At 46.2% G+C, this 11,832-nt stretch overlaps 2 protein-coding genes across 3 annotated transcripts in view; one reads left to right on the forward strand and one right to left on the reverse strand.

The window, feature by feature from the left end:
- Positions 1-590, reverse strand: part of LOC109911828 (tyrosine-protein kinase JAK2-like) — a 123,360-nt gene extending 122,770 nt beyond the window's left edge. The window contains exon 1 of one of the 2 annotated variants that reach the window (XM_048614194.1): positions 475-590. The gene's annotated coding sequence lies outside the window, so the exon portion shown is untranslated. The remainder of the gene's footprint in view (positions 1-474) is intronic. The other variant, XM_048614195.1, reaches the window with a different exon arrangement.
- slc5a5 (solute carrier family 5 member 5) overlaps positions 1-11,832 on the forward strand; it is a 113,528-nt gene that overhangs the window by 24,500 nt on the left and 77,196 nt on the right. The window lies entirely within an intron of this gene.

Consider the following 11,832-nt stretch of genomic DNA (forward strand, 5'->3'; position numbering starts at 1 on the left):
TGAGTTTGTGTTTGTGTGTGTATGAGTTTGTGTGTGTGAGAGTTTGTGTGTGTATGCGTTTGTCTGTGTGTATGAGTTTGTGTGTGTGTGTGAGAGTTTGTGTGTGTGTATGTTTTAACACAGCTATGCGTGAGTGTTTGTGTCTTAGTGTCTGTGTGTGTTTCACTGCGTGCGTGTATGTGTATGTATTTGATTTGTGTGTGTATATGTGTTTGACTTTGTATGTGTGTGTCTGTGTGTTTTTGAGTGCATGTACGAGTGTTTGTGTCTGAGCGTGTGTTCTTGTTTGAGTGTGTGTGTATTTGTTTGTGTCAAAGTGTGTATTTTTGCATATATGTGAGTGGTTGCGTGTTACAGTCAGTATGTATATGAGTGCTTATGTGTGTGTCTGAAACATGAATATGTGAACAAACTATACATCAATCTACAAAACATATATTAATGTTGTAAAAACAGTCAATAAAGGTTCTTTACCCTGAAATGTTCCTTCTCCTACACTGTGCGAGGTTTCCACATTGCAGGGCGAAAGCAGCAAGTGGGTAGAAATTTCTCCATGCTGTATCTGACTGTTCTGCTCTGAGCAGCCGCATTTACTGTATGTGCCTTAGACTTCCTGTTCAGGATGAATGAGACATCAATTGCTGAGCAGCTTCCTGCTTCTGACCAGGCTCAAACTTCCTCTCCTTAATCTACATAAAGTGTAAGTCTACATAACAATAGTCACTGTACCCCAGAGGTAGTTCACACTGTGAAGTGATTTGACAAGAGGTAATGAGTTCCAGTAATTTCTGATTTTGTTTGAGATTTTCAAGATCCACAGTTCTTTGTTTCTTGTTCTTTGGATATTTCTTCCCGATTTCCATTGGCTCTACTTTTGTTCAGGTTTCTTGAGGCCACACTTGGTCAAATGTTGTCCTGATGTCAAGGGCAGTCATTCTCGCCTCACCTCTGGAATTTATGTTTGGGCCAAGGCTGTAATTAGATCAAACAGAAGAAAGTGTTCCTGGTGGAACCCAAATTGAGCAGGTTATTGCTGAGCAAGTGCCACCTGATACAGCTGTTAGCCCTCCTTCCCATCACTTTGGTGATGATTGAGAGTAGACAGATGGAGCAGTAACTGGCTGAGATAGTAGGAACTGCAGATGCTGGAGAATCTGAGATAACAAGGTGTAGAGCTGGATGAACACAGCAGGCCAAGCAGCATCAGAGGAGCAGGAAGGCTGATGTTTCGGGCCTAGGGTCTAGGGTTCCTGCTCCTCTGATGCTGCTTGGCCTGCTGTGTTCATCCAGCTCTACACCTTGTTATCTCAGTAACTGGTTGAGGTTGGAGATGTCCGGCTCTTTAAGAAAAGGACTAGGCTGGGCAATTTCCCACATTGCTGGGTGGAGACCAATGTTGTAATTATCCCAGAGCAGCTTGGCTAGGGACTAGCCATGGAGCACAATAGCTGGAATGTTGGCAGAGCCCATAGTGGTTGCAATTATCCGATGCGTGCAGTCACTTCCTGGTATCATATGGGCTGAACTGAATTGGTTGGAGGCTGTCATCTGTGATGCTGGATGTTTCAGGAGGAGGCCTAAATGGCACATCCTCACTGCAGATCTGACTGAAGACAGATTCAGAGCTCTGCAGTGATGTGTTGAGCTCCGTTATTATTGAGATTGGAGATATTTGTGGAGCCTCCTCCTCTATTGAATCGTTTAATTGGCCACCACCATTCATGGCTGGATGTGGCAGGACTGCAGATCTGATCTGTTAGTTGTGGAATCACTTAGTTCTGGTTACAGGTTGCTGCTTCTCCTTGCCAATGGCCCTATCACACCCTGTGTTGTCGATTCACTAGGGTGCAGTTCCTCTGATGCTCTCTTTTGACTTTTTGATCATTTGAACTGTTTCTCTTTGGTTTCTCCTGGATTATAGGGGAGGCGGTAGTGCAATGGCAGTGGGTCTAGACTAGAGTCTCAGGTTAAGGCCATTAAATACAGGAGTAGACTAGGCCATTCGGCCCATTGATTCTGCTCCACCATTCAATCGTGGCTGATATGTTTCTCAACCCCATTCTCCTGGATTCTCCCTATAACCCTTGATCCCCTTACTGATCAAGAACCTATCTACCTCTGTCCTAAATATACTCAATGACTAGTCCTCCACAGCTCTCTGTGGCAATGAGTTCAACAGATTCACCTCCCTCTGGCTGAAGAAATTCCTCCTGATCTCAATTTTAAAGGGTCATCCCTTCACCCTGAGGCTGTACCCTCAGGTCCTAGTCTCTCCTACTAGTGAAAACATCTTCTTCCATGTCCACTCTATCCAGGCCTCTCAGTGTTCTGTAAGTTTCAATCAGCTTACCCCCATTCCCATCCTTCTAAACTCCATCGAGTACAGACCCAGACTCCTCCACAACTCCTCATATGATAAGCCCTTTAACCCTGGGAGCATTCATGTGAACCTTCTCTTGTGAACCCCCTCCAACACCATCACATCCTTTCTTACATAGGAGGCCCAAAACTGCTCACAATATTTCAAATACAGTTTGACCAGAGCTTTGTACAGCCCTAGCTGTAGGTCTTTGCTCTTGTATTCTAGCCTCTCGAAATGAATGCTAGCACCGCATTTGTCTGCCTAACTCTCAATGCTCTGGGGACAGGGGTTCAAAGCTGAACATGGCAGCTGGTGGAAATTAAACTCAATCAACAATAGTCAAAATAATGTGACAACATTGCCATTAAAATCCATTTGGTTCACTAGTGTCCTTCAAAGAAGGAAATCTGCTGACCTTACATGCTCAGGTCTACGAGTAACTTCAGATAATGATCTTAATGACCCTCTGAAATGTCCTGGCAAATTGTACATTTCAAGGGCAATTAGCAATGGACAGCAAATGCTGTCCTTGCTGGTAATGCCCACATACCATGCAATAATTTTAAAAATCAGTTGATCCAATTTTACCCAACTTTTCCACATTTTACTAGGATTTGTCGAACCAGAGTTTGACGAATCATCCTCCCTCCATTCACCCTTTTCCACCAACAGCATCAATCTTGTTTAGAATCCTGTCCTTATCATTGACGTTTGAGTTAAAATCAGGCCCGCTCAGCGCTTACAGTGTTAAAAAGCAAGCTCACTGCATCAACAAAGGAGAAAATTGGCAGTAGGGTGGGGAGAGAGGTTGAATTTTCAAATGAATCCAGTGAAACATTATTGTTCACAATGAGAAAAATTCATTACAACTGAAATGGTTCAAATACCATGTTGGCGGTCCTTGAGAATGCTCTTCCATCATTAAGTATTCACAAAAATTTGGTGCGGGTGTACTTAACTTCATAGCTAGCACTCTCACATCTTAGTCAGCATGTTCTCAATTCAAGACGCACTCCACGATTTCAAATGATAGAATGGTTACAGTACTGAAGGAAGCCATTCAGCCCACTGCATCTGTACTGGCTCTGTGCAAGACCAGGTCCTCTAATTCCTCTCCCCAGACCTTTCCCATCAAACAGCAATATTTTATTTGCTCCTCAAATAATTATCCAATCCTGACCCGAAATACTGCCTGTGTCCACATCTGCCACTCTCTGGCACTGCATTCCAGATTCATAATCTGTGTGGTGTAAAGGTTAGTCTCTGCCTAAACATAACAAATCCTTAATTGCCACCATTGTTTCTTTAACCAATCACCTTAAATCAGTAACCTTTTGTTCTCCACCTTTCCATGGGGTCGATGTTTTCTGTCAGCCCAGCCCACACTGCTTCTGTTTTTGATCACCTCAATCAAATCTCCCCTTCCCCGAGGAGGATAACCTCAGCTGCTCCAATCTTCCCAAGTAACTGGAGCCCATCATTCCTGGAATCAATCTGATGAATATTTTTAGAAGCACACAGTGTCATAGAGTCATGGAGGTCTACAGCCCTTTGGCCCATCGTGTCTGCGTTAGTCAAAACAGCTTACTATTCTAAACAAAAACAGAACTTGCTGGAAAAGCTTAGCTGGCCTGGCAGCATCTGTGGAGAGAAATCAGAGTTAACATTTCAGGTTGAATGACCCTTCCTCAGAACCCTCGCTGTTCTAATCCCAATTTCCAGCTCTTAGCCCATAATCTTGTATGCCTTGACATTACAAATGCACATTAAAATACTTCTTCAATGGTATCAGTGTTTACTGAGGAGAGAGTCATGGATGCTAAGAAAATAAGGGAAACAAGTGGGAATATTTTGGATTGCATACATACACATATTGGAGAGGATACTGAGCGACAGGATCAACCAACATTTGGATAGTCAAGGTCTGATTAGGAAGTGTCAGCATGGGTTTGTGTAAGGGAGGTCATGTCTGACAAATCTTTTAGAGTTTTTTGAAGAAGTAACCAAGAGGATAGGTGAGGGTAGGGCAGTGGCTGTTTTGTATATGTAGTAAGGCCTTTGACAAGGTCCTGAAAGGCGGGGTAGTCCCGAGCCATCCTTTTACTTTAATATAGCTATAGACCCTCTTGGCATTATCTTTAACCTTATCTGCCAGCTCCATCTCATACCCTCTTTTTGCTCTCTGATTTCCCTCGGTGTGCTCCTACACTTTTTGTAGTCTTCTAGGGATTCACTTAAGCCTGATAGCTTAAACCCAATATATGCTGCCTTCTTTTTCATGACCAGAGCCTCAATATCCCTTAGGACACATGGAATCCCAGGAGAGCTGGTTAACTGGATTCAAAATTGGCTCGATGGGAGGAAGCAGAGGGTGATGGTTGAAGGTTGTTTCTCGGACTGGAGGCCTGTGACTAGTGCCACAGGGGTCGGTGCTGGGGCCTTTTTTGTTTGTTATTTCCTAAATGATCTGGATGTGAATGTACAAGGCATGATTAATAAGTTTGCAGATGATACAAAATGAGGAGGTTTTGTTGATGGCGCGGAAGGTTATCAAAATGGGGAAGTGGGCTGAGGATTGGCAAATGCAATTCAATACACATAAGTGTGAGGTGTTGTACTTTGGAAAGTCAAACCAAGGTAGGACGTACACAGTAAATGGTAAAGGTCCTAAGGAGTGTTGTGGATCAGAGGAACCTCGGACTAGAAGTACATAGTTCATTGAAAGCAGTGTCACAGGTGGACAGGTGAAGAAGGCATTTAGCATGCTGGCCTTCATCGGTCAAGGCATTGAGTATAGGAGTTGGGACGTTATTTTATAGTTGGATAAGTCATTGGTGAGGCCGCACTTGAGTATTGTCTACAGTTTTGGTCACCCTGTTGTAGGAAAGATATAGTTAAACTGGAAAGTGTGCAAAGAAGATTTACAAGGATGTTGCCAGGAGTAGTTGGCCTGAGTTATAGGGAGAGGTTGGACAGGATAAGACTTTATTCCTTGGAATGTAGGGGAATGAGGGGTGACCTTATTGAGGTGTATAAAGTCATGAGGGGCATACATAGTATTTAGTCTTTCTCCCAGGGATGGGGAATTGAAAACTAGAGAGCATAGATTTAAGGTGATGGGGGAAAGATTTAAGAAGGACCTGAAGGGCAACTTCTTCACACAGAGAGTGGTGCATATATGGAATGGGCTGCCAGAGAAAAAGGTTGAAGCAGTTATAGTAGCAACATTTAAAAAACATTTGGATAGGTACATGAATGGGAAGGGTTTAGAGGGATACGGACCCAATGCGGGCAATTGGAACTAGCTGAGTGGGCACCATGGTCAGCGTGGACCGGTTTGGGCCAAAGGGCCTGTTTCCATGCTGTATTACTCTATGACTCTATGGCTCTAATAAAGGCATATGGTGTCTTAACCCCTTTATCCAGCTTTCCTGATACATGAAGCATGAGGGGACATTATGTGCTAGGGTTAGTGTACATGCCACCAAAATCCCTCTGATCTGTGGAGATTCCAAGCGTCCTCCGTTCATCATATATTTGCTTAATCTATGCTGAAACTTCAATGTATCACTGAGGGAGTTTTTTGGGTTTGCTGGATGTGGATGTTGCTGGATAGGCCAGTATTTATTGTCTATCCCGCATTGTCCAGAGAATAACTAAATGTCAAACACATTGCTGTGGGTCTGGAGTCAGATCTTGGCCAGACCCCAAAGACATTGATGAATCAGATGGGTTTTTTTGAGACAACCAACAATGGTTACACGGGGTCATCATTAGGCTTGCTGTCGATTCCAGATTTTATTGAATTCAAATTTGGAATTCATACAGAAATTGGGTACATTGTTAAAAATGCTGTCTTTCAACTGAAATCTTAGTTGAAAAATTTAGCTGGATGTTGAATGTCAGCGAGGAATTGTTATCATTGTAACCAGCAGTTGGAAATTTGACTTTTCCAAAAAATTCCCTCATCTTTTTCTTTCTTGATTTTGTTTTTTCTTGAGATCGTTTTCCCTTTATAGCTCTTTCCTTGTCAACCTATGTGCTTAATTCTTATAACTGTGTGTCATTCTGTGTGGTGTCCTCTTAACTTTGAAGCATTGTCCTTAAGTTATAGCTCAAAAGTTTTCCCTTCATTGTGTGTTTGTGAAAAGCCTGTTATCTCATACTCATGTGCACTGGAGCAAGCGGTTCCTGAACACCATCGACATATTGACGGGAAACAGCCAGCTCCTAACCTCCCCCACTCTCGTTCGCCAGCATCCCTCCCCCCTCCCCCCTCCCCCGCACCCCGTACCCTCCTCCTCTCTGTGCTTCCTGGCAATCTAGTGCAGGAGTAAGAAAGCATCAGCTTGTGGTGTAAACAGTGACCTTGCTAAACCAGCATGTCATGCACGGCATTGATGCATTGAGTAGGCTGACAGCTCAGAGTCGGAAATTTACAAGCAAATGCGGTTTCTTTCTTTGTGTGTGTTATTGCTGGCCCAAAAAAAATGGCTTGCAGATGTCACAGTCTAGAAGACGTGAGCAGTCAATGTGCCTGTTAGATCGGAGAGCTCTTTGTGTTTCTTTACTGGGCCCCGAATGACATGCTGCTTAACTGATTCTTCTTAAACCCATGTTAACTGTTGACTTAAACAAGCTCATCAGGAAACCTTATCTGATGCCCCAGGTGATGTAAAAGTGGAACGTTGAGGCGGTGGTTTTTTTGAACTGCTCATTTTTCTCAATCTTTTTGTGTTTTCTGCACCCCTTTCCCTTCCAAACCTGCCTCGGAGAAGTTGACGGATTCTAGCTGTCACCAAACTCTGTGCCAAGCAGACTGGTAATCCATCTTCATCTTGTACCACCTTCCACATTCACTCCTTCCACCGCCAACGCACAGTGGCAGCAGTGTGGACCATCTAAGAAGTTCGCTATGACACCTCACCAAGGCCCCATTGATATCAGCACCTTCCCAACTCATGGCCACCCTTTTCCTGAAAGACAAGTGCAGCAGATACGACTCCCCTACAAGTCCCTCTCCAAGCCTCTCAACATCCTGAACAAGAATGATATTGGCCTCTGCCAAGACCCTAGAACTCCTTTCCTAATAGCATGGTGGTGTGTCTTTACTATCTTTAACCTTTTCTTCCTACACTCTGAAGTCTGCACCTGCTTCAAGACGACCCCATCATCCCAGTACCAAAGTAAAATCATGCAGCATGCCTTGATGACTTATGAAGTGCTTCGAGAGCCATGGTTCACATTAACTCCAGCTTCCCAGCCTGCCCTGATCCCTTGCAATTCGCCTACCAGTGCAACAGGTCCATGGCTGACGCCATCTCCCTGACCCTACACTCATCCCTGGAACATCTGGATAACAAGGATACCAATGTCAGGTTCCTACTTATTGACTACAAATTTGCCTTCAGCGCTGTAATTCCTTCCAAACTAATCTCCAAACTCAGAGGCCAAAGTCTCCACTCCACCCTCTGCAACTAAATCCTCAAATTCCTGACCACAATCAGTGAGAAGAGGCAACATCACTTCCTCCATGACAATCCCCAACACCGGTGCTCTGCAAGGCGGTGTACTCAACTCCTTACTATACTCCCCTGTACACTCATTACTGGTCCTAACTCCATCTACAAGTTCGCTGATGATGCCAGATCTCAAACTATGATGACATAGAATACAGGAAAGAGATAGAGTGCTTAGTGATATGGTGTAAAGATAACAATCTCTCCCTCAATGTCAGCAAAATGAAAGAGCTGGTCATTGACTGCAGGAAGCAGAGTGGAGGGCACGCCCCTGTCTGTATCAATGGTGCTGAGGTGGGGATGGTCAACAGCATCATGTTCTGGGAGTGACAATCACCAACAATCTGTCCTGGTCCACCCACGTTGCTGCAATGGTCAAGAAAGCACAACAACACCTCTACTTCCTCAGGAGGTTAAGGAAATTTGGCATGTTTGTAAAGACTCTGACCAAATTTTATATAGGGTAACAAGGTGTAGAGCTGGATGAACACAGAAAACTTTTTTCTGAAGAAGGGTCCAGACCCGAAACGTTAGCTTTCCTGCTCCTCTGATGCTGCTTGGCCTGCTGTGTTCATCCAGCTCTACTCCTTGTTGTCTCAGATTCTCCAGCATCGGCAGTTCTTACTATCTCTGCACCAAATTTTATAGATGTGCCATAGAAAGCATTCTATCTGGATATATCATGGCTTGGTACGGCAAATGGTCTGCCCAGGATTGTAAGAGACTACAGGGAGTTGTAAACAGAGCCCAGTCCATCAGGCAAACCAACCTTCCATCCACTGACTCCATCTACATTCTCGCTGCCTCAGGAAGGCAGCCAACATCATCAAAGACCCCTCCCACCCCGGTTATAATCTCTTCCAACCTCCTCTGTCAGGCAGAAGATACAGAAGCTTGAACACAAGCACCAACAGATTCGAGAACAGCTTCTTCCCTGCTGTTATTGGACTTCTGAATGGACCTCTCAAATTTCAAATCTAATTTTGATCTTGCTCTCTGTGCACCTTCTCTGCAGCTGTGACATTGTATTCTTCACTCTGTACCCAAATGTACGTTGTATGGTATGATCTGCCTGTACCACATGCAAAACAAAACTTTTCACTGTACTCAGGGACATGTGATAATAGTAAATCAAATCATTAAGAAAGACTACATTAGTAAAAGATGACAGTTATCCAACAGCTTCTTGAGATAAATTAGGGGATGGAAAACAGATGCTGGTCCTTCCCACTTCAGGAAAATGGACGAGAGAAACGTAATGATTGCAGCCAACACCAATCACATGCCTTAAAAATTAAGTGCAGAGTAGAGTAAAGAGCTAATTATTGAGTGTGCATATGAGAAGCTTTATTACTGATGATGCCTGATCACATGATGATGGAGAAACTCTGAAGAGGGAAGCTACAGCCTATAATTTGTGATTGGTGAATATTCACAATATAACATAAACAAAGAACTGCTATGGTGAGTCGTAAGACTCCAACTCAGTGTCTCCCAGGCATTCTATCCCACTGCATCAGAGATAGTAGCAACTGCATATGCTGGAAAATCTGAGATAACAAGGTGCAGAGCTGGATGAACACAGCAGGCCAAGCAGCATCACAGGAGCAGAAAGGCTGACGTTTCGGGCCTAGACCCTTCATCAGAAATGGGGGAGGGGAAGGGGATTCTGAAATAAATAGGGAGAGAGGGGGAGGCGGATAGAAGATGGATAGAGGAGAAGATAGGTGGAGAGGAAACAGACAGGTCGAAGAGGCAGGGATGGAGCCAGTAAAGGTGAGTGTAGGTGGGGAGTTAGGAAGGGGATAGGTCAGTCCAGGGAGGACGGACAGGTCAAGGGGGCGGGATGAGGTTAGTAGGTAGGAGATGGGAGTGGGGCTTGAGGTGGGAGGAGTGGATAGGTGGGAGGAAGAACAGGTTAGGGAGGCGGGGACGAGCTGGGCTGGTTTTGGGATGCAGTAGCGGGAGGAGAGATTTTGAAGCTTGTGAAATCCACATTGATACCATTGGGCTGCAGGGTTCCCAAGCGGAATATGAGTTGCTGTTCCTGCAACCTTTGGGTGGCATCGTTGTGGCACTGCAGGACGCCCAGGATGGACATGTCGTCTGAGGAATGGGAGGGGGAGTTGAAATGGTTCGCGACTGGGAGGTGCAGTTGTTTATTGCGAACCGAGCGTAGGTGTTCTGCAAAGCAGTCCCCAAGCCTCCGCTTGGTTTCCCTGATGTAGAGGAGGCCACAATGGGTACAGCAGATGCAGTATACCACATTAGCAGATGTGCAGGTGAACATCTGCTTGATGTGGAAAGTCTTCTTGGGGCCTGGGATGGAGGTGAGGGAGGAGGTGTGGGGGGAGGTGTAGCACTTCCTGCAGTTGCAGGGAAAAGTGTTGGGTGTGGTGGGGCTGGAGGGGAGTGTGGAGCAGACAAGGGAGTCACGGAGAGAATGGTCCTGCCGGAAAGCAGATAAGGGTGGGGAGGGAAAAATGTCTTTGATGGTGGGGTCGGATTGCAGATGGCGGAAGTGTCGGAGGATGATGCGTTGGATCCAGAGGTTGGTGGGGTGGTACGTGAGGACGAGGGGGATTCTTTTCTCGTTGTTATTGCAGGGACAGGGTGTGAGGGATGAGTTGCGGGAAATGCGGGAGACACGGTCGAGGGCGTTCTCGACCACTGAGGGGGGGATGTTGTGGTCCTTGAAAAACGAGGACATCTGAGATGTACGGGAGTGGAATGCCTCATCCTGGGAGCAGATGCGGCGGAGGCGAAGGAATTGGGAATAGGGAATGGCATTCTTTCAGGAAGGTGGGTGGGAGGAGGAGTATTCTAGGCAGCTGTGGGAGTCGGTGGGCTTGAAATGGATATCGGTTTCTAGGTGGTTGCCCGAGATGGAGACAGAGAGGTCCAGGAAGGTGAGAGAGGTATTAGAGATGGTCCAGGTAAACTTAAGGTTGGGGTGGAAGGTGTTGGTGAAGTGGATGAACTGTTCGAGCTCCTCGTGGGAACACGAGGCGGCGCCGATACAGTCATCAATGTAACGGACGAAGAGGTGGGGCCCTCCACCTCCTCCAGAACTTCCAATTCCCCAGTCCCCCAACACCTCACCTTTACCATGGACGTCCAGTCCCTATATACCTGCATTGCCCATACCGATGGCCTAAAGGCCCTCCGCTTCTTTCTGTCCCGCAGGCCAGACCAGTCCCCCTCCACTGACACCTTCATCTGCTTAGCTGAACTCGTCCTCACCCTCAACAACTTCTCTTTCAATTCCTCCCACTTCCTACAGACAAAGGGGGTAGCCATGAGTACCCGCATGGGCCCAAGCTACGCCTGCCTCTTTGTAGGTTACGTGGAACAATCCCTCTTCCTTAGCTACACTGGCCCTAAACCCCACCTCTTCCTCCGTTACATTGATGACTGTATCGGCGCCGCCTCGTGCTCCCACGAGGAGCTCGAACAGTTCATCCACTTCACCAACACCTCTACCTCAACCTTAAGTTCACTTGGACCATCTCTAACACCTCTCTCCCCTTCCTGGACCTCTGTCTCCATCTCGGGCAACCACCTAGAAACCGATATCCATTCCAAGCCCACCGACTCCCACAGCTGCCTAGAATACTCCTCCTCCCACCCACCTTCCTGCAAAAATGCCATCCCCTATTCCCAATTCTTTCGCCTCCGCCGCATCTGCTCCCAGGATGAGGCATTCCACTCCCGTACATCTCAGATGTCCTCGTTTTTCAAGGACCGCAACTTGCCCCCCTCAGTGGTCGAGAACGCCCTCGACCGTGTCTCCTGCATTTCCCGCAACTCATCCCTTACACCCCGTCCCCGCAATAACAACCAAAAAAGAATCCCCCTCGTCCTCACGTACCACCCCACCAACCTCCGGATCCAACGCATCATCCTCCGACACTTCCGCCATCTGCAATCCGACCCCACCACCAAAGACAT

Source organism: Rhincodon typus, chromosome 29, assembly GCF_021869965.1.
Source record: "Rhincodon typus isolate 14 chromosome 29, sRhiTyp1.1, whole genome shotgun sequence".
Lineage (NCBI taxonomy): Eukaryota > Metazoa > Chordata > Chondrichthyes > Orectolobiformes > Rhincodontidae > Rhincodon > Rhincodon typus.